Consider the following 22,893-nt stretch of genomic DNA (forward strand, 5'->3'; position numbering starts at 1 on the left):
TTCTAGCAAGCCTGTAATCCTCTAAAGCTGTGCTAGATCCTTGCTTCCTCCACCTTACATAAACTGTCTTTTTCCTTTAGACGAGAAGCTCCCCTGTTCTTGGCATCCAAGGTTCCTTAATATTATCCTTTTTTAACTGTCTCAGAGGAACAAATCCATGCATCACTCGCAATAATTGCTCCTTAAACAGTCTCCACAGCCTGCTGTGCACTGTGGAACAATTGCTCTCAGTCTGTGACTTTCCAACTCCTGTTTGATAGCATCATAATTTCCTTTTCCCCAATTAAATATCTTCCCTCTGTAACTGCTCCTTTACCTCTCCAAGGCTATGGTAAAACAACCAAAGTGTTCTCCCACCGCAAGATCTGACACCTGTCCTGGCTCATTGCCGAGCACCAAATCCAAAATGCTTCGCTCCTCGTTGGTCTGTCTACATACTGAGTAAAGAAACACTCCTGCACATATCTGACAAAAATGGCTCCATCCAAACCATCTGCACTAAGGATTTCCTGTCGATATTGGGAAAGTTGAAATCAACCACAACAACAACTCTGCTACTTCTGCATTTTTCCAGAATCTGCCAGTTATGGGTTCTTCAATCTCTCGACTGCTATTAGGTGGTCTGTAGAAAACCCCCCAATGCAGTGGCTGTTCCCTTGCTGTTCCTAACTTCTCCCCATACTTACTCAGCAGACAAACCTTCCTCAACAACCTTCGTTTCTGTAGCTGTGATGCACTCTCTGATTAGCAATGCTACACCCCCACCTCTTTTTCCACCCTCTATTCTTTTTAAACATTCTAAACCCTGGAACATCAAGCAACCACTCCTGCCCCTGTGAAACCCACATCTCCGTTATAGCTACAACGGCGTAGTCCCAAGTACTGATCCATGCTCTAAGTTCGTCACTCTTATTTCGGACACTCCTTGCGTTAAAGCAGACACACTTTAACCGATCCGTCTGTTTCATCACATGAGAAACCTTCCCGATAGATTCACTACATTCTGTAACTGCCCCGTTTGCAACTGACCCCCTTTCAGACATGTGGCTCTGATTCCAACCCCCCTGCCAAACTAGTTTAAACCCTCCCAAACCACACGGGCAAATCTCCCACCGGGGAGATTTGTGCCCCTACAGTTCAGGTGCAACTTTCATGTACAGATCCCACCTTCCCCAGAAGGTATCCCAATGGTCTGGGTATCTGAAGCCCTCCCTCCTGCACCAGCCTCGCAGCTACATGTTAAGCTGTATTTGCTGACTGTTCCTCACCTCACTATCTCGTGGCACTGGCAGTAAACCTGAGATCACTACTCTATTCATCCTGCTCTTCAGCTTCCAACCTAACTCTCTGTAGTCACTTTTCAGATCCTCAATCTCTTTCCTGGCAACATCATTGGTGCCAATATGTACCACGATTTCTGGGTGCTCACCCTTTCTCTTCAGAATCCTGTAAACCCAATTGGCGACATCCCAGACCCTGGCACTGGGGAGGCAACATACCTTCCTGGAGTCCTGTTCCTGACCACAAAATCTTCTGTCAATCAGTCTAACTATTGAGTTCCCTACCATTAGCGCTTTTCTAGATCACCCCCCCCCCCCCCCCTTCCCTTCTGAGTCACAGTGCCAGGCTCAGTCCCAGAGACCTGATAACCATGGCTTTCCTCTGATAGGCCGCCCCACCAGCAGTATCCACAACGGTATATTTATTGCGGAAGAGAACGGCCTCAGGGGATCCCTGTTCTGACCGTCAGTTCCCTTTCTTCCCCCTCACAGTAACCCAGCTGGCCTTATCCTGTGTCTGGTGAGTGACCACCTCCCAGTACATCCTCTCAATTTCCCCCTCAGTCTCCCGGATGATCCGTAGTTCATCCAACTCCAGCTCTTGTCCCCCAACTCTGTTTCTGAGCTGCCTTCTTGAAGTGCTGCAGTTCAGGTGTGTAGGTTGACCCACAATGTCCTTAGGGAGGGAATTCAGGATTTTGAAACAATGGTGAAGTAACAGCGATGTATTTCCAAGTTAGGAAGGTGAGTAGCTAGAAGGAGAATCTGCAGGTGATGGTGCTCCCAAGTTTCTGCTGCCCTTTACGTTCTAGATGGAAGTGGTCATGGGTTTGGAAGGTGCTGTCTAGGGATCTTTGGTGAATTCCTGCACTGCACCTTATGGATAGTACATGCTGATGCTACTAATGAGCATTGGTGGAGGAGGGAATGGATGCTTTTGGATTTGTGCCAATCAAGTCAGCTGCTCTGTCCTAGATGATATAAAGCTTCTTGAGTGTTGTTGGAGCTGCAACCATCAAGGCAAGAGGGCATTATGTTGGTATCAGGACCTCCTGACTGAATGTGTCTCCTCAGACATTCCTTAGACTTTGAGACATGTCCATTCGATTGGTGCTTACGCAGTACACGGCATGCAGTGCCAGTGAGAGACTATTATCACACAGTACCAAGCTGCAACATGTCCACTCCTTTGACTGCATTCCTGATGAAGAGCATATGACCAAAACATCGATTCTCCAGCTCCTTGGATGCTGCCTGACCTGCTGTGTTTTTCCAGCACCACACCACACTCTGATCACTATTGGAAACCATGACAAACTGCCTGCTTTTATGTCTGTGCTAAAAGGCAAGTTAAGACACAAGTGTGATAATGAGAGTTCAGAGTCATTAGATTAGATTACTTACAGTGTGGAAATAGGCCCTTCGGCCCAACAAGTCCACACCGACCCTCCGAAGAGCAACCCACCCAGACCCATTCTCCTACATTTACCCCTACACCTAACTCTACGGGCAATTTAGTATGGCCAATTCACCAAGCCTGCACATTTTTGGACTGTGGGCGGAAACCAGAGCACCCCGAGGATACCCACACAGACACAGGGAGAATGTGCAAACTCCATACAGTCACTTACCTGAATTGAACCCGGATCTGGCGTTGTGAGGCAGCAGTGCTAACCACTGTGCCACCATGCCGCCCTGTTATGTTCCTGTTAGAATAAAAGGAAAGGCTGTTAGGATTAGAGAACAATGGACAAATAAAGATTTTGAAGTTCTAGTCAAGAATTAAAAAAATTGGACACTAGATGTAGACAAATGGGTTCAAATGAAGAGTATAAAGAGTGTAGCGGCATTTTTAAGAGGGAGGTCGGGAAGGCAAAGTCAGGATGAGATAGCCTTGGCAAATAAGATAAAGGATAATCCAAACAGATTCTACAAGTATATTAACAGCTACAGAGCAACTAAAAAGCGAGTAGGGCTTCTTAAAGATCAAAGAGATCCTCTTTGTGTTGAACCTCATGAGGGAGAGATTGGAGAGATATTAAGTGAATATTTCACATAAGTTTTTACTGTGAGGAATGAAACAGAGGCTAGAAAACACAGGAAACTAAATGATAATGTCTTGAAAACAGCTCACATGACAGGCCAGAAAGTGCTTGAGGTCTTAGAAAATATAAAAGGTGGATAAAACTCTGGGACCTGATCTAGTGTATCCCAGGACATTGTGGGAATTTAGGGAGGAAATGCAGGGCCTCTTGCAGAGATATTTGCATTACTATAGCGGAGGAACCAGAAGACTGGACAGTAGCTGATGTTGTCCTTTTGTTTAAGAAGCTTTCCTGATCTCCTCCTTAAAAATGCTGCTCCACTCTTTGTACTCTTCATTTGAAACCAGTTGTCTACACCTAGTGTAGATTTTTTTTATTCTTTACTAGAACTTCTACATCTCTATTCATCCATTGTTCTGTAATCTTCCCAGCCTCATCTTTTATTTTAACAGGAATATAATGATTCTGAACCGTCTTCAGGTGCAGCACGGTGGCTCAGTGGTTAGCACTGCTGCCTCACAGTGCCAGGGACCCGGGTTCGATTCCAGCCTTGGGTGACTGTCTGTGTTGAGTCTGCACATTCTCCCTGTGTCTCAGTGGGTTTCCTCTGGGTGCTCCGGTTTTCCCCCACAATCCAAAGACTTCAAGGTTAGGTGAATTGGTATGCTAAATTGTTTAGGAATGTGAGGGTTAGGTGCATTAGGTGGGGTTAAATGTAGAATAATAAGGTAGGGGTATGGGTCTGGGTAGGTTACTGTTTGGAGGGTCGGTGTAGACTTATTGGGCTAAATGGCCTGTTTCCACACTGGAGGGATTCTATGAGTAAGTCTGGGAATTTCCAACCTGTGTGTCTGACTTTGGTGGTGGGTAAGTTGTTGCAAGGTTTCTGAAAGATATGATTTGTATGCATTTAAAGAGGCAAGGAATGATTAGGCATAGTCAACATGGTTTTATGACAGGAAAATTGTGTCGCATAAACTTGATTGAATTTTTTGAGGAAGTAACCAAGATGGATAAGACAGAGCAGTAGACATTGCTTAGTTGGATTTTAGCAAAGCCTTTGACAAGGTTCCGCATCATAGACTGATTAGTAAAAGTAGATCACATGGGATTCACGGTGGGGCTTGCCAATTGAATACAAAATTAGCTGAATGGCAAAAGACAGAGTGGTGGTTTGTTTGGACTGGAGGCCTATGACCAGCAGTGTTCCACAAGGATCGATGCGGGGTCCACTTTTGTTTGTATTTTGTATAAATGATTTTGAATGAAAATTGCCTCCATGGTACAGAAAGGCTAGTAGTGTTGGATGCCAATGTCCCTGGACAGGCCACTGTATATGGTTACTGCCCATGGAGTGCATCTTGAGATTCTGGTGATTGGTGTCCAAGGTGGATGGTCAGAGGGACGAGTAATGTGTTGGAATTGCTAGATACCTGCTCTGATTTTTACGCTGGGGAAGTTGTTGCTGCCTTGTTTCTATCTGATGTGTGAAAGAATGAATATAAATGAATCAAGATTAGCAAACGATGAGATGTTAATGCACACAAATAGATGCAAATAGGCTTCTCGCCACACACGAGCAATGTCTTACTATTCAAAACTTGGTTACAAAATGGGATTTTTTTGCTCTCAACGTTGAGGGAAAGGAGCTTTTAAAACCCATGCAATTTCCTGCCAAACTTTACTGCCAATACCCAGATTGTTCAGGAACCGGACAGATCCAACCCAGAAAGTCTACGGTTATTTCCTTAAAAGCAGATAAAAGGCTAATAGTACCGAGAAGGAGGGTAGTAAAACTCCATTGGAGATAAAAAAAATTGTCACAGGTTGCAAAACCAAAGAGCTGGTTAAAGGTAATTTGTTTGCTCCTCTGTTTGAATCATTCCAAAGCATGCCACATCATTGTAACAAAAATGGTTAAGAGTCTTCTGATTCACTTATCTGTCCTTTTCTAACAGACAGCATCAGTTCTGTTTAAAAACAGACAGAAGCAGTTGCAGATTTGGTCTTGCGTAAACTACAACCCACCAGGTTTGAGAGCCAAAGAAAATTGATCCTCTTCAAGCCTGCATTAAAGAAGAGCAGATACTAACTTTATAATTCACTGCACAAGTCTACGGATGAGGCTCAATCTCAATTTGGTTCTTGTCATGAAAAAGCAGCCAGAAGATTTGCTCTCACTTGCAGTTAATTGGTGGAATCTGCAGTGGTCCTCATAGTACATCAGGGCAGAAAGAAATTTGTAAAGTAGCTTGGCAAGATAATTGGGTGTCTGTCAAGTGTCTCCCAAGCAAGGAGCTGAGGCATTCACAGTTGTGAGGTTTATAAAAAGCTGGAGGGTTGTGTAACCAAAAAGATAATGGAAGGGATGTGACAGAATCATACCTTGGAGGTCAAGGGGTACACGGGGGAGAAATAAAGTAAATTCCAAAGGGGAACAGGAAACTTTTTAGTTGGTCTCAAGAAAAGTAAATGAAGCTTAAATTTTGAAAGGCAAGGCAAGGCACTGGGGGCAAGAGAAGAAAGTGAGAAAGTGAGAAAGAAAAGAAAGAAATGTAAAACGGTATTCTAGCTAAGTATGTGTAAGTTTTAAGACCATTAGATAGGAGGAGCAAATTTGGGTCATTCAGCCCATTCAGTCTGCTCCACCATTTATTCACGGCTGGTATGGTTTCTCAACCCTATTTTCCTGACATCCATAACCCTTGATCCCCTTTCTCATCAAAAATCTATTTTAAAGGCACTTAGTCACTTGCCCTCCACAGTCCTCTGCTGCAAGGAGTTCTGACTGAAGGAATTCTTCCGTACCTCAGTTCTAAAGGGTCATCCCTTTAACTGGAGACAGTGCCCTTGGGTCTTACTCTATCTACTAGTGGGACACTTTCTTCATGTCTACTCTGCCAGGTCTCTCAGTTTTCCGTAAATTTCAAAACAATGCATCCCCTATTCTTCTAAACTCCATTGAGTACAGACCCAGAGTTCTCAACCACATCATGATAAGCCCTTCATTCCCAGGATGATTCTTGTCTCTTCTGGGCCGTCTCCAAGGCCAACACTGCCTTCCTTAGATACCAAAACAGCTCACAATATTCCAAAAGTATTGAATTAGTCATGCTAGTTTTACTTAACTTCTCTTTATATACAATGATATTTGGTTTTGGTCCAAAACATGAAATTATGTGTAATTTTGTCAGTTAAATGCTGGGTTTTTGGATATTTAAAAAAATATTAATTGTCCTTAACAAGGCTGTAATGAGAATGTGTATCGGGTATGAGCAGGCTGGGAAAAGAGTTAATTTTGTGAAGCAAGAGGTTCAGCTGAGCATGATTCAGATTAGATAAGAACTTGCAGTTAACAATGGGGTGCTGGAGGCAAGGGTACTGGGTTAACAAGATGGAAAAGCAGTCATTGTGTAGAGCTATTTAACAGTATTGGAAGCATTCAGTATGCAAGGTCACCTAACAAGGGGAAAGTATCCATTGTATGAATCCAGTTAACAAGGTTAAGAACATTTATTGTAAAGGGCTTGGGCTCTGCTATTGATATTCACTGATTGTAACGGTCACCCAATTAATATGTATGTTGCCATATCTGGATGCTCCTCCCTGTAAAATGACGATATAGTTCATTGAGAAACTGCTCTTCCAGAGAAGATCATGAACTCATGTCCCTGTGCACATAGGCAATTGTTCTTTCTCCTTCCAGGGCCCAGAATAAAGATGAAGGAGATAAAACTTTACTGTGTCTGAGCAATTTGCTTCAACTGGGGCGGGGCACAGGATGATAGTAACAGGTTCCATTCACACCACAATCAACATGGGCTTCCCAATAATGTAAGAAAAACAAACTTTGTCAACATTACTTTAATGGTTATTACAGAGTTAAAACAATCAATAAAACAAAAGTAATCAATGAAGCTATCTTCTTTTGCTAAATTATTTTTCTTATCTCATGACAATGTGAATATCAAACTGGTGTGTGGGGGCAGGTAATAAGGCAGGGATGGTGATGTTATTGGGGTTGTACTACAGCCCTCCAATTAGTCAAAAGGAATTAGAGGAACAAATGTGCAGATAGATTGGGGAGACTTGCAGGAGCAATATGGTTGTTATAGTAGGGGATTGTAATTCTCCTAACATCGACTGGGATTGAGTTGAGAGTGTGTGTGCTGGAAAAGCACAGCAGGTCAGGCAGCATTGAGGAGCAGGAGAATCGATGTTTCGGGCAAGAGCCCTTCGTTCCTGATGAAGGACTTTTTCCTGAAATGTCATTTCTTCTGCTCCTCAGTTGCAGCCTGGCCTGCTGTGCTTTTCCAGCAACACACTCTCAACTCTGATCTCCAGCATCCGCAGTCCTCACTTTCTCCTAATCGACTGGGATTGCAAGAGCATTAGAGGCTTCGATAGGTTGGAATTTGTTACTGTGTTCAGGAAAGTTTCCTCAAGCAGTATAAAGAGGGTTCTACTCGGGAAAGGGGAAAACTCGACCTACTCTTGGGAAATAGGGCAGGAAAGATGATAGAGGTGACAGTAGGGGAGCCTTTGGGACCAGTGACCCTAGTGCTATTAAATTTTAAAATAGTTATGGAGAGAGACAAAACTGGTCCACAGGTTCAAGTTCTAAACTGGGGCAAAGCAAATTTTAATGAAATCAGACGGGAGCTTGCAGAGGTTGAATGGAGTGCTTTGTTTGTAGGCAAAGGGATCGCCGACAAGTGGGAGGCCTTTAAGGTGAGATAGCTAGAGTTCAAGGTCTATATGTTCCTGTGAGGGTGAAGACCAAGGTTGACAGGAATAGGGAACCCTGAATGACAAGAGATATTGAGGCTCTGACCAGTAAAAAGGTGGCATAGCTCAGGTACAGCCAGTTAGAATCTAGGGATTCCCTGGAGGTATACAGGGGAAATAAGAGTTCTCTGAAGAAGGAAATCAGGAGGGCAAAAAGGGGGCACAAGATAGTCTTGGCGGAGAAGATTAGGGTGAATCCAAAGAGGCTCTTTAAATATATTAGAGGAAAAGGAATAGCTAAAGAGAGAATATGACCCTTCAAGGACCAAAATGGGCATATATGTGTTGAACCGCAGGAGATGGGTGAGGTCCCCAATGAATATTTCTGCTGTGTTTACCACGGAGGATAACACAAAGATGTGGAACTTGGGGTAGTAAGTGATGATATCTTGGTGACAGTCAATTTCACAGTTGAGGTGATTTTGAACATTTTGGAAAGTATGAAGGTGGATAAATCTCCTGGTCCTGACCAGAACATTGCAAGAGGTTAGAGAAGAAGCTGTGGGCCCCTGGCTCATACTTTTGCATCATCCTTAGCCACAGGTGAGTTCTCAGATAAATGGAGGGGAGTGAATGTTGTGCCCTTGTTCAAGGCAGCTGCAAAGAAAAACCTGGGAACTTTCCACTAGTAAGCCTAACATCCATGGTAGGTAAGTTACTTCAGAAGATTTTGAGGGATAAGATATACATGCATTCGGAAACACTTGGCTTGATTAAGAGGAGTCAGCATAGCTTTGTGCATGGGAGATCACTAGAGCTCTTTGATGAAGTGACCAGGAAGGTTGATGAGAGGAGGGTGGCAAACGTAGACTATATGGATTTCAGAAAGGCCTTTGATAAGGTTCCCCAAGGTAGGCTGCTCTAGGAAGGTTAGGTTGCATAGAATCCAAAGGGAGCTGGCAAATTGGTTACACAATTGGCTTGATGATAGGAAGTAGAAGGTAATAGTGGAAGGATGCTTTTTGGACTGGAGGCCTGTGGCTAGTGGAGTGTCTCAGGGGTTGGTGCTGGGCCCATTGCGGTTTTGTTATCTATATCAATGATTAGGATGAGAATGCGCAAAGCATGAATAGCAAGTTTGCAGATGACACTAAAATAGGTGGTATCGTGGATGGTGAGGTATGTCATCAGAAATTGCAGCAGGACCTTGACCAGCTGGGGAAATGGGCCGAGGAACGGCAAATGGAATTTAACATAGGTGAGTGTGAGGTCTTGCATTTTGGAAATCAAGGTAGGATTTTCGTGGTGAATGGTAGGGCCTTAAGGAGTGTAGTGGAACAGAGGGAGTTCAGGTGCACAGCTCTCAGAGTGGAGTCACAGGTAGACAAGGGAGTGAGCGAGGAGTGCGGCTTTTGGCACACTGGCCTTCATCAGTCAGAAGTTGGGAAGTTATGTTGCAACTGTACAGGATGTTGGAGAGGCTGCATTTAGAGTATAATGTTCAGTTTTAGTCACCTTGCTATAGGAAGGATGTTACTAAGCTAGAAAAAGTGCAGAAGAAATTTACAAGGATGTTGCCAGGACTGAACCGTCTGAGTTATAGGGAGAGATTGGACAAGCTAGGATGGTTTTTCTTTAGGAGTGCAGGAGAATGGGGGGGGGGGAATCATATAGAAGCATATAAGACCATGGGGGGGGAATCATATAGAAGCATATAAGACCATGAGAGACCTGGATAGGGTGAATGCACTGAGTCTTTTTCGCATGTTGGTGAATCAAGGACTAGACAGCGTCAGTTTAGGGTTTATGGGGAAAGAATAAAAGGGAACCTAAGGCCCAACTTTTTTTTTAAACACAGAGGGTGGTACACATATGGAATAAGCTGCCAACAGCAGTGGTTGAGGCAGATACATTAAGAACACTTAAAAGGCATCTGGGCAATTACATGGACAAGAAAGGTTTAGAAGTATATGGACCAACATAAATTGCAGCTTTAGTTAATCTGGTTATATTTTTCAGCAAGATACAATTGCTCTGAAAATCACATGATTGTACTATACGGACAGCAGCCTATTATTTATGAACAAACGTTTCTCCAAACAAATTAACACACAAGTTAGACAAGAGTAGTTTAACAACTTAATAGTTAATAGCATTGCTTGAAAGTACCATGATAGTTTCACTGATACACATAAAACCACCAAAATCTATTATATACCAATTGCAGCCACACAATATGCAAGGCAATTTGTACATTTGGTATGATGTAAATCAGTAACTATTTTGTGGTAAAGTCTTACAACGAGGATCTTCTCAATGCCAAGAGCTCTGAAGGTAGAAACCAAACCTGACTATGCATAACCCTCCTCACCTCAATTATTTGCTATTAAAAACTGACAATTCCCCAGATCGTGATGGACTTTATCCTTGGGTCTTTAATGAAGTGCATTTGTTTTAATTTTCTAAAATTCCTGGATTCTGAAAAAGTCCCATGAAATGTGACTCATCTATTATCTACCTCTAGTCCTAATTCTATTCTCTGTTCTTCTTCAAGGGAGGAGAGAAACCAGGAAAATACAAGCCACTTAGCTTAACATGTCAAACAGAATGCACTGGATTTTTTTTTTTAAAAAAGAAAGGAGGATATCCTGGGGTACTTAGAAAATTTTAATGCAATTAGGTAGAATCAACATAGTTTTGTGAAAGGGAAATCATGTTCCACTACTTTCTCAAAAAATCCAATATTCCACTTGGATAAAGTGGAACCTGTTGATGTGCTCAAATTAGATTTCTAGAAGGCACTTGACAAAGTGCCTCATCAAAAATGTTAATATGTGAAATAATAGTACATCGCATTAGGAGGTAACATAATGGGACGGATGGAGGATGGGCTAGCTCACAGGAAACTGAACAGGCATAAATGGATCATTTTTGGTTTAGCAAACATTAACTAGTGGAGTGCCAGTGGCATCAGTGTTAGGCCTCAACTGTGTACAGTTAATATCAAATGACAAGGATTAAGGAACCAAATGTATGATTGTTAAATAAAATTTGCTGGAAATCCAAGATGGCGGCAACTCAGCAAGTCTGAGTCTATAGTGCTCCTCCCAAGACCTAGGCAAAGTGGGCAACCCTTCCCCACCACACTCACCAAATCAATTAAAAATATAGTTTTTACTAAATGTAGTTAGTGGTTTAGTACTAAATTTATACAGTTCAGTCTCCTGTTAAAATGACTAGAGGGAAGGAGCCCGCAGCTCTCAGCAGGCGCCTCTCCCCCACCCTCCCCAGCTGCAGCAGAGGCACCCGCAGCCACCCAGGGGGACTTACCTACTGTGGCGAGCCTCGCGGAAATAATCTCCAAACTCGATGCGAAGATCGATGCTTTTATTGAAGAGTCCCGAAGTTGATGGAATTCATTCTCGGCCGCGCTACAAAAACACAACCGAGGCATCGAAAAAATTGAATGCCGAGTCGGAGGGGTGGAGCTAAAGGCCGCGACCTCCGAGACCATTGCAGAATCAGCCGTCGATCGGGTCCGGACTCTCGAGCAGCAAGTCGGACCTTAGAGAACGATTTCGAGAATCGAGGTCGTCGAAAAAAAATTCGTTTGCTGGGCCTTCCCGAACGGGAAGAGGAAGGCCAGCTTACAAGGTTCCTTGAACAGTGGCTTCCACAGCTTTTAAATCTGGAGGCTGGATCAGGCCAGGTAAGGGTGGAATGGGCCTACCGGCTGGCAATACGCGGACCCAGCTCGAACCAGTGCCCACGCCCAGTCCTGTTCCAGCTGCAGAGCTATAAGGAGAGGCAGATGCTCTTAGAAGCTTCCAGAAATCTTGGGAAAGATCCCCAAGCCATGACTTATAAAGGATCCAAGATTATGTTATTTCAGGACTTTTCCCCAGCTTTGGTCCGAAAGAGGAAGGTGTTTGATGAAGCAAAGAAACGTTTAAGGGATTTAAACATTCAATACTCCTTGCGCTACCCAGCTATACTACGCTTCAGCCGTGAAGGGTCCGTGTATAACTTCAGATCACCGGAGAAGGCCAAGGAACTTTTGGACTCTCTTAGACAAATTATAAGAGTTAATTGTTGTTGTTTTGCCCTGGTTTACCCTCCCCCCTTTTTTCCTTTCATTATCTTACTGTTTAATATTATCTCCGGATAGGCCAGGAGGTCTAGTTAATGTAGACGGGGGCGGAAGGTGGCTACCTTCCCTTATTTTATCTTTGTCCTTGGGAGCAGGATTGTTTTTCCCCTGTTATTTTGTATTAATATAATTAATTATTATTTGCTGAGACTGTAATTTTATAGTCATATACAGCATTACCAAATATATCCAGGAGTGGGTGTGGGTGAGGGATAGGGTACTCACTGTTAGTTCTAGTTCAGTAGTATACTTGAGTTTTCTTTATCCTATCATGGGATGCCTGGGTCAAAAGTAGGGCACTAGTTGGGAGAGGTTATGGTAGGGTTTTTTGGAAAGGAAGTGATGCCCCCTGGAAATAAGGGGGGAGATCTACATTGAAATACGCTTTATACTTTTTTTACTATTTAGAAATAGTTTTTTTTATTATATTGATCTGAATGTACTAAAGAGCTTTTATTTTTGTCCACGTATGGAATCAGATATTACAAGGGGGCATAGCTTTAAATTGAGGGGTGGTAGGTATAGGACTGATGTTAGGGGTAGATTCTTTACTCAGCAAGTCGTGAGTTCATGGAATGCCGTGCCAGTAGCAGTGGTGGACTCTCCCTCTTTATGGGCATTTAAACGGGCATTGGATAGGCACATGGAGGAAAGTGGGCTAGTGTAGGTTAGGTGGGCTTGGATTGGCGCAACATCGAGGGCCAAAGGGCCTGTACTGCGCTGTATTTTTCTATGTTCTATGTTGTATGAATTTTATATGCTCTATGCTCGGGATGTTTTGGATAAATACGGGTTTTGTTGTGATCTGATGTTAACACATTCCGAGCATGGATATCACTGCTCAATTTATGTGTTATCCGTTGGGGTTTTTTTTCCCCTCTTGAATAATGTAAGAATTTTAATGATACAACTAACCAGAGTGTAAGTTAGATGAGTAGTTAGTTGAGTCTTGTCTTTTTTTTTCTCTTGGTATTTCTTTTTTTCTTGTTTGATAGATTTTGGTTATCATTTATTTAAGATTCAACTGTATATCAATGTTTATACTTGTGTCTTATTTTAGTTTTTTTTTGTAAACTCGTAAAAACATGTTAAAATTTTCAATAAAAATATCTAAAAAAAAATTAAATTTGCTGATGACAAAAAGTAGGTAGGAAAGTAAGTTGTGAAGAGTACACAATAAATAAATATGTCGGTGCAGACTCTTTAAATGAGTGTGCATGCATTTAGCAAATGTAATATATTGTGAGAAAATGTGAACTTGTCCCCTTTGACAACAAAAATAGAAAAGTAGTACACTATTTAACTTGAGAGATTGCAAAGGTATGAGGAGATCTGGATTTTCTGGTACTTAAATCATAATTTTAATAAAGCAGCAAGTGTTTAGGAAGGCAAGTAGACTTGTTTTGTGCAAGAGACAACATTGGTAAGGCCACATCCGTGAGTATGGTGTCCAGTTTCTGTTTCATTTAGAAAAGTATGCAAATACACTGAAACTATTTCGAGAAGGTGAAATGGATCACTTGGCTGTTCATTAGAACTTGCAGGAGGAGGGTGAAGAGTTGGATTTATCTTGTGAGGAATAATTGGTTGCAGGCCCAGCATGTCCACCAGAGTTTAGATGAATAAGAGGTAATCTCAAAAGACTCACAGGATCCTGAGGGGACTTGGTTAGAGACAAAAAACTGCAGATGCTTGAATCCAAAATACACAGGCATGAGTAGAACACAGCAAACCAGGCGGCATCAAGTGGAGAAGTCAACGTTTCGGGTATAACCCTTCCTCAGGACAGGGGTGGGTGTGAGTGGAGCTGAAGATAAAGGGGGCAGTGGGGACAGGATGGTGAAGTGGTGATAGGTGAAAACAGGTCAAGGGTACGACCTGGTTGGTCAATGAGAGAAATGAATCTGGTTGGTGACAGGGAGTAGTAGAAGGGATGGGAGGAGCTGCGAATGGAGTCAGGGGATGACAAGGGAGGTTATTTGAAATTGGAGAACTCAATGTTGAGTCCTCCGGGCTGGAGACTGCCTGGGCGGGAGATGAGGTCGTGTTCCTCCAATTTGTGGTTTGGTTCACTGTGGCAATGGAGGAGGCCAAGGATGGTCATGTTAGAAGTGGGAAGGGGAAATTAAAATGGGCAGTGACTGGGTGGTCCAGTCAGCCCCTGCGGGCCAGGCTGCGATGCTCGGTGAATCGTTCCCTAAGTATACGTTTGGTCTCCCTGATGTAGAGAAGACCACACCAGGAGCACCTGGTGCAGTAAACTAGGTTGGAGGAGAGGCAGGTACACCTGGAAGGACTGTTTGGGGCCCTGGAAGATGGTGGGTTGGGGGAGGGGGTGTGGGTGTACTCACAGGGCTTGCATCTTTTCTGGTTGTAGGGGAAGGCACCTGGGAGTTCACGATGGGTGGGGGGCATCATCCTTAAACACTTTTTCCAACACTAACTAGACTCCACCACCAAGAACATCCTCCCCTCACTACCTCTCTCTGCCTTCTGCAAGGACCGTTCCCTTCGACAGTCCCTGGTATGCACCACTCCCCACCGAACCCCCAAATATCTTCCCCTACAACCAGAAAAGATGCAAAACCTGCTGGTACATCAAACACACACAATCCCTTCCTGCCCCCTTCCCCAACCTCCACTGAAACATTAATCTGAAAGACTATTACCTTAGTTGGAATATCTAAAACTGGGTATATAATTGCAAAGTAAAGGGACTGTTATTTTGGGATGGATGAGAACAATTCCCTCCTCTTGAAGACTATAGACTCCCAATCATAAAGCATATTCAAAGCAGAGACTTGAACTTTGAATCAAGGCATTTTAAAATATCAGCAGACATTCATCTGGGGGTCAGTGTAATTTGGTAATTCATTTAAAAGAGCTCGTGATAGTACTTTTATGTATGTTTAGAGTATAGCTGAATATGTGTTGCTGGTTAAAGCGCAGCAGGTCAGGCAGCAACCAAGGAACAGGAAATTCGACGTTTCGGGCATAAGCCCTTCTTCATGCCCGAAACGTCGAATCTCCTGCTCCTTGGATGCTGCCTGACCTGCTGCACTTTAACCAGCAACACATTTTCAGCTCTGATCTCCAGCATCTGCAGACCTCACTTTTTACTCAAAGATGTTTAGAGTATATCACAGTTATCATTTGAGTAAGAAATAATCTCATTTTACAATTTCATATTAATTCTACAAATGATTTTCAGCCTGTTATACTTATTGCCTAAATATAAAAATATTATTTTGACTGAAGATAATTTAGCCAAATGCACAAAAAATCTGCCAACTGTAAAAAGTACAAACGAGAATCTACATTTTTTCTAAAATTCCAAAAGTCTGCAGTTGGCATGACAGTGGAGAGTGTTAATCATAACTTACATAGAGTCTTCGCAATATTCATACTGCACAAATGACAGGCAATGAGGATTTCCAATAAGAAACAATCTAACCACCACCCTTTGACATTCAATGGCATTACCATCACTGAATCCCCTATGATCAACATTTTTGCTGTTACCATTGATCAGAAACTCAACTGGACTTGCTGCAGAGACTCAGTCACCACAAGAACATGTCAGCCGCTCGTCGAGCTGAAGGGGCAGCACTGAAGGAATGCCAACAGACATAAAACTATGGTATGGCCCTATCCCCATACCATATGTGGTTTTGAATCTAGTGGTAATGAAAGAGAGTTAACTGTACTCAGCAGGAAATAACTCAAGCACGGAATTAGGACAGCAATAAGGTGCCATGAAATGACTTTGGCAAGTAAGGTTAAAGACAATCCTGACACATTTTACACATATATTAAAGACAAGATGACAACTAGCAAGATAGTAGGACCACTCAAGGATAAAAGGAGGGAACTTGTGCTTGCAGGCAGAGAACTTTTCATTGTTATTCAACCAGGAGAAGCGTATGAAGGATAGAGAGATTTGTGTGGAGCCTGCTAATATGTTAGGGCATTTTGAGATCAAGAAGCGGTGTTGGGTTGCATGAAGAGCATTAAGGTGAATATGTCCCCTGAACCCGATGGTACCTACCCCAGGTAGAGAGAAACAAGAGAGAAGATTGACCAAGATCTTTGTATCCTCGTTAGCCACTGGAGAGGTTCTTGAGGACTGACAAGTAGCTAATGTTGTTCCTCTGTAAAAGAAGGAAAATAGGGATAATCCAGGAAACTGTAGACTGGGGAAACTCACATTGATGGTTGGAAAGCTATTGGAGACAATTCTTACAGAAAAGATTTACATGCATTTGGAAAAGCATGGCCCGATTAGTGTCAGTCAGCATGGCTTTGTACAGTGTAGGTCATGACTTACTAACTTGATTGAATTTTTCAAGGTGATACAGGTGATCAATAAGGGTAGAGCAGTGGACGTTGTTTACGTGGATTTTAGTAAGGTTTTTGACAAGGTTTCTCATGGTACGCTCATCCAGAAAATTAAAATGCATGTAATCCAGTGACTTGGCTTTCCCACAGAAGACAGAAGATAGTGGTGGAAGGATGTTTTTCAAGTTGGATGTCTGCGACGAGTGATGTTCCACAAGGATCCATAGTGCGAACCGTACTATTTATGATACATAAAATGACTTGGAAGAAAATGTAAAAGGGTGGATATCAGTAAGTTTGCAGACAATACAATGATTGGCAGATAGTGCAGAAGGTTGTCAAATATAGATCGTTGCAGATATGGGCACAGAAATGGTAGATTAACTTTAATCCAGGTAATTATGAGACACTGCACTTTGGGAGATCAAATGTTAAGGAAAGTATACAGTTAATGGCAGGAGCCCAAACAGCATTGTTGTATAGAGGGATCTTAGATTTCAAGCCCATATCTCCGTGAAAATGGCCATGCAAGTAGATCAGGTGGTAAAGGAAGCATAAGGCATGCTTGCCTTTATTGGTTGGGGAATTGAGTACAAGAGTCAGGATGTCATGTTGCAACTTTCTAGACTGTGAGGCCACACAGAGTATTCTGTTCAATTCTGCTTGCTACATTATAGGAAGGATGTGGAGGCTTTGGAGACAGAAGAGGTTTACCAGGATGCTACCTAGATTAGAGTTTACGAACTATAAGGAGAGACTAGAAAAACTCAAAATTTTCTCTGGAGCGAAGGAGGCTGAGGGAAGACTTGATAGAGTCTATAAAATTATGGGATGCACAGATAGGGTCAACAGTCAGGATCTTTTTCCATAAAGTTGAAATATCTAATCCTAGGGCATGCATTTCAGTGTGAGGGGGAAGGTCAAAGGAGATATGAGGGACAAGGATAGTGTGTGGAAGGAGTCTGGAATGCGTTGCCAGGGTTGTGGTGGAGGAGGCAGATATGATTGGCATTTAAGGCCTTTTTTGATAAGCACGTGAACATGCAAGGAATGGAGGGATATGGACCAAGGGCAGGCAGAATGGATTATTTAATTTGGCATCATGTTTAGCATAACATTGTCGGCAGAAAGAACTGTACAGCACAAGAACAGGTCCATTTACTCTCAAAATTTTAAGTACCATTTCAGATAACAATCAAAGTTGGGTATGCAAGCAAATGAGAACACTGCGTCACAACATCTCTAAAAAAGGATTATCAGAATCATCTTGTCCCATCACTGATTCGACATCTTGCATTTACCCTTAAATGCCCATGCACATAGGAACAACTGAATCGGTTAACATCAGGAGGGGAAACTCTGTGACCTTTGATGTGACTGTCAGAATTAGGGAAATGGTTATGCCTTATTGGCAAGTATGAAGTCCAGAATGTCCTGCAAAGGGAATATTTAAAAGAAATGTAGGAATTTTGAGATAGGTACACAAGTGATAGTTTAAAGACAATCAACAGATATTAAAATCTGTAAGGAACATTCTTGGTGAGATGACATCTGGAATTCGGGAAGAAATACACACACGGCCACATGGGTTCATATTATTTCACATGTAGTTGTTATTATCATCATTTTGTGTACTTGGTCTATCTTGTTTCTATTACAATCATGTTTTGCCATTGGCATCAACAACAAATGCAACAGTTGAAGAGGAAATTAGTTCCATTGAGACATGAGAATCTTACAAGCACAATACGAATTGTGCAGTGTTATTTCACAATAATAATTTACTGCCCTTACTGACATGTTTATTACTTTAATTTTGGTTTGTGGTTTAGTTACTGATCATTAATCTGTAAATCATTTATCGATTATTAGATTATCTGCATTGCATAATGAAATAATGCATTTTTAAATTGTGCATGGTGTAGAACCCCATCTTGTACATGAACCAATCTGGTGGAAAAGGATAAATTATACTACAGTTTGTTCATCATATCAAAAATAATGAATAAAGAGGGGAGATTGTGATAGTAAAATTCAGAACTTTAATAACTGTTGATGGATTGAATGAATCAACAAATATAAACTGGTAAACATAAAGGAATCAGCAATAACTCTGCATGGCATAAACAATTAAAGAACAAAGACAAACTTTTAGAGGAATTGAAAGAAAATAGCCATGCTTGGGAAAAGGAGTCAACACTACATGAACAAAACTGTTTAGACATCTGCTTGACAACTGGCTGATTTATGCCACAAGGGCAAATGACTGCCCTGCCGAAGAATTTAAGGAGTTAATGACAGGAATGCTGTGTCTTCAAACTGTAACAATGAACAGGGAAAATTGAGACGTGAGGCTTAACTCGTTTACTTGCGAGTTCTTATTTTGATTGCTAATTGCAATAAAAGTTTAAGTCATTGTTTCAGTACTTGATTTTCTGTGAAATTCCTTAATAGTTGGTAAATTAAAGGTAACTTGTGGTGACTTACTCACAACATCATTGATTAGAAACTCAACTGGTCTTGCCGTATAAACACCGTGATTACGAACAAGTCAGAAACTATGAATACTGTGGCAAGTAACTCAGCTCCTGGCTCCCCAAAGCTTATCATCTACAAATACAAGTCAGAAATGAGATGAAATACTCCCCATGTGTCTGGATGAGTGCAGCTCCAGCAACACTCAAGAAGCTCGATACCATCCAGGACAAAGCTGCCCACTTGATTGGCAACACATCCACAAGCATCCACTTTCTCTACCGCCCACGCTCAGTTGCAGCAGTGTGTATTATCCACAAGATGCACTGCAGAAATTCACTAAAGATCCTCACACACCACCTTCCAAACCCACAAGCACTTTAATCTAGAAAGACAAGGACAGTCGATATATGGGAATGCTGTCTAAATTAGAGTGGTGCTGGAAAAGCACAGCAGGTCAGGCAGCATCCGAGAAGCAGGAAAAAAATCAACGTTTCAGGCAAAAGAATGCTACCATCTGGAAGTCCCTTCCAAGTCACTGGTCATCCAGATTTGGAAATATGTCGCCACTCCTTGAATGTTGCTAAATCAATTCCTGGAATTCCCTCCCTTAAAGCCAAACCTACAGCATACAGACTGCAGCAGTTCAAGAAACCAACTCCCCACCACTTTCTCAAGAGTGACAGGATATGGGTAAGAAACGCCAATCAGCCAGCGACACCCACGTCTTAAGAGTAAATTTAAAAACAACCTTCCCAGCTCAGCACAAAGCACTAGCTCTGTGCACATCTGTGCACATTTTCATACTGGAATATTTACACACCTTGTTGGTTTCAGGAGTCTACCAACACTGACATGGTGCATACATATTCAAAGCGCCAAAAAGATAAAACAAATAATTTTCCTGAGACAGCAACGCCTTTAGGCGCCTGAACATGATCAGAACCAATCCGGTAAAAGGCTACATTTACAGCTTAGCTTCAGACCAAGAGGTCAAAATCATGCTCCCTCCCCATTTGGAACATAAGTCTCACGTTCTGCCGCTTACCTGTGAACTGAGCTGGCTCTCAGTCGGCGCCTTTACCTCACTCAGGAAACACCTCCCTGACAGCCCAGCAGCCCCCGGCGAGAGAAACTCCTCCCAATGACCCCAGAACCCACACCCTTCCCCCCAGCCGGGGGGGGGGGGGGAAGAAACACCTCAATGTGGGTAAAAAAAAGAGTAAGAATATCCTGAAAGAAATGGAGAAGATAAACACCAACCTTGTGACCTCCGCCCACTGTTGTTTGCTTTCACAACTTTTTTTTTGTCGCGGTACAAACTTTGAAAAACTCCGCCTTATTGCTGTAGGAACGTTCGAACTTTAAAGTCCGGAAAAGTTGTTCAAAAGACGTTCCGGTTGCCTCAGAGTCGGAGAGGATCACAGGACAGTCTGTCACTTCGTCAAAGGAAACCTACATTACATATACTTAGCGCGAGTGCAGCCTTGGCAATTAGTTGCAGCATTGAGTCAGTATCATGGCTCCGATAACTTGCAACACAGTTACACCCAATTACCCTGAGTCAGAAGGCTCGGGTTCAAGTCCCACCTGTTCCAGGGGTGTATGATGATATCTCTGAACTGGCTGATTGGGAAAAAAAAACCTCATGAAAGCATATACCATTCTGTTTGCTCCCTCCACAAATGCTGCCAGACCTGTGGAGTTATTTCAGTTTTTATTTCATTTACAGGGACATATGAATATTGATAGGCTTGCCCCTGACGCATTAAAGGTCACGTCTTTATTGTTGGATAGGCTTTGCCAGCTCCTTGGAAGGCACAGAAGCTGACTAGAATTTCAGGTCTCCGGCAAATCTTAAACGTGGACGTGTTATGATCATGTAATTATTTAAACAGCAGGTACCTGAAATATTTGTCTTGCGGTTTTCATTAAACTTTCAATTGCTAAGACTCAATATATGGAAGACGACCAAAGAATATATCCTCCCAAACCACCAGACAGATAATTGCAGTTAGTGGAATGCTTGTTCTGATTCGGAGCAGTGCACAAGGTTAGGTCATTATGCGTTACTCTTTACAAAACTCAACACAGTATACAAAAACAGTTGCACGTTCCACCGCTGCTGTAGGACAAAAATAGAAACAAGGCCACTGAAAATAATTCCAGCAGCACCAGTTTGCCTTCTCCTAAACTGTGTGATTCAAACAGGATGAACACAAAGATCTACCAGAAGGAAAATGAGACCCTCACCAGAGAATCCAAACAAAGAATTAACTTCCACCCCTCTAGGTACTTCACTGCTAATATTTCAGTCTTCTGAAAAATGGCATACTTCCCATTGGCTCATATAACCAATGGTCACCAAAGTGCGGCCAGAGTTAATGTGTTCCTTCTGCAGGGGAATAGATGTTCATGTTTCATCTGGCTATTCTGTAAATAAGGAAAAAAAAACACCATTTTGTGGAAGGTCAGTGAAGCTTGGGTGTGACTTTGCCGAGCTGATATTCTCAATCCTATTCAGCAAACTAACTTCTTAACCTTCCTGAGGGTCAAATGGTTTTGGTATGTCCTCATCACATCTTACAACTCTTGTAGTTGTGGCTTCACTGCTTTAACTCAACGATGCTCTGTCTATTGGGGTCAGTTATTACTTCCTAGATGGATAGTTTGCAATAAGACAGTCAGAATAATGCACAAACATTTTATGAACAATTGCAAATTTATGAAATGGATTGCCACTTTGTCATGAACCCTGCGAGGGTTGAGGTGAAAGATCACACAATGTTATGTGGTAGAGCAATATCAGCTATTCTTTATGTTTTCTGAGCTTTTACAGTTTCACTATAATTCTATTAGCTATACTTCTGACCAGAAAATGGAAGTTACACAATCTAGGAGGACAGAATTGATTTTATTTCAATTCTTTAATATTAAAGATTCTAAAATACTTTTAAGAGCTTCAGAGGCATGATCAGATGGAAGAAAATATATAACCAGAGAAGGAAATATTAAAAGCTGCATTCAGAAACTTGGTTAACAACAAGGGAGTTTAGGGATAGAATTCTGGAGCATGGGACCAACCATGGTGATTAGTGAAATAAAGGGAGGGAGGGATGGATGAACAGGATCAGATATCAGAAAATATGATAAGAAAAAAAGTGACTGCCTGGAACAGGCACAAGGCAAAACATACAATATGAAAGCCTCAGAGGGAATAATAGGCTTGAGGACTCCAGAAGTCAGGAATAGTGGAAGAGGATTAGTCCACTATTGGAATATTGCATTTAATTCTGGTCTCCCTCCTATCGGAAAGATGTTGTGAAACTTGAAAGGGTTCAGAATGGATTTACAAGGATGTTGCCAGGGTTGAACAGGCTCAGGCTGTTGTCCCTGGAGCATCGAAGGCTGAGGGGTGACCTTATAGAGGTGTATCAAATCATGAGGGGCATGGATAGGATAAATAGACAAAGTCTTTTTCCTGGGGTCGGGGAGTCCAGAACTAGAGAGCATAGGTTTAGGGTGAGAGGGGAAAGATATAAAAGAGACCTAAGGGGCAACTTTTTCACTCAGAGGGTGGTACGAGTATGGAATGAGCTGCCAGAGGAAGTGGTGGAGGCTGGTACAATGGCAACATTTAAGAGGCATTTGGATGGGTACATGAATAGGAAGGGTTTGGAGGGATAGGGGCCTGGTGCTGGCAGGTGGGACTAGATTGGGTTGGGATATCTGGTCGGCATGAATGATTTGGACCGAAGGGTCTATTTCTGTGCTGTACACCTGTATGACTCCATAATTGGAACTATATTCCATAATATTTGGGCAGCAGTACTAAAGTTTACCAAACATTGAACTTGTTAGCCAAATGATCATTTGC

The 22,893-nt window shown here is 42.3% G+C and overlaps 1 protein-coding gene across 7 annotated transcripts in view; it reads right to left on the minus strand.

Annotated features, from left to right (window-relative positions):
* The window catches only part of LOC132820267 (endoplasmic reticulum membrane adapter protein XK-like), a 37,027-nt gene extending 16,389 nt beyond the window's left edge, over positions 1 to 20,638 (minus strand). For 2 of the 7 annotated variants that reach the window (XM_060832287.1, XM_060832285.1), the window contains exon 1: positions 20,280 to 20,638. The gene's annotated coding sequence lies outside the window, so the exon portion shown is untranslated. Of the gene's footprint in view, positions 1 to 316; positions 388 to 2,911; positions 2,987 to 16,251; positions 16,283 to 20,064; positions 20,131 to 20,279 lie in introns of those variants that run through there. The other 5 variants (XM_060832283.1, XM_060832289.1, XM_060832284.1 and 2 more) reach the window with 5 other exon arrangements.
* Positions 20,639 to 22,893: the final 2,255 nt, after the last annotated feature.

Source organism: Hemiscyllium ocellatum, chromosome 11 (genome assembly GCF_020745735.1).
Source record: "Hemiscyllium ocellatum isolate sHemOce1 chromosome 11, sHemOce1.pat.X.cur, whole genome shotgun sequence".
In the NCBI taxonomy this organism is placed as follows: Eukaryota; Metazoa; Chordata; class Chondrichthyes; order Orectolobiformes; family Hemiscylliidae; genus Hemiscyllium; species Hemiscyllium ocellatum.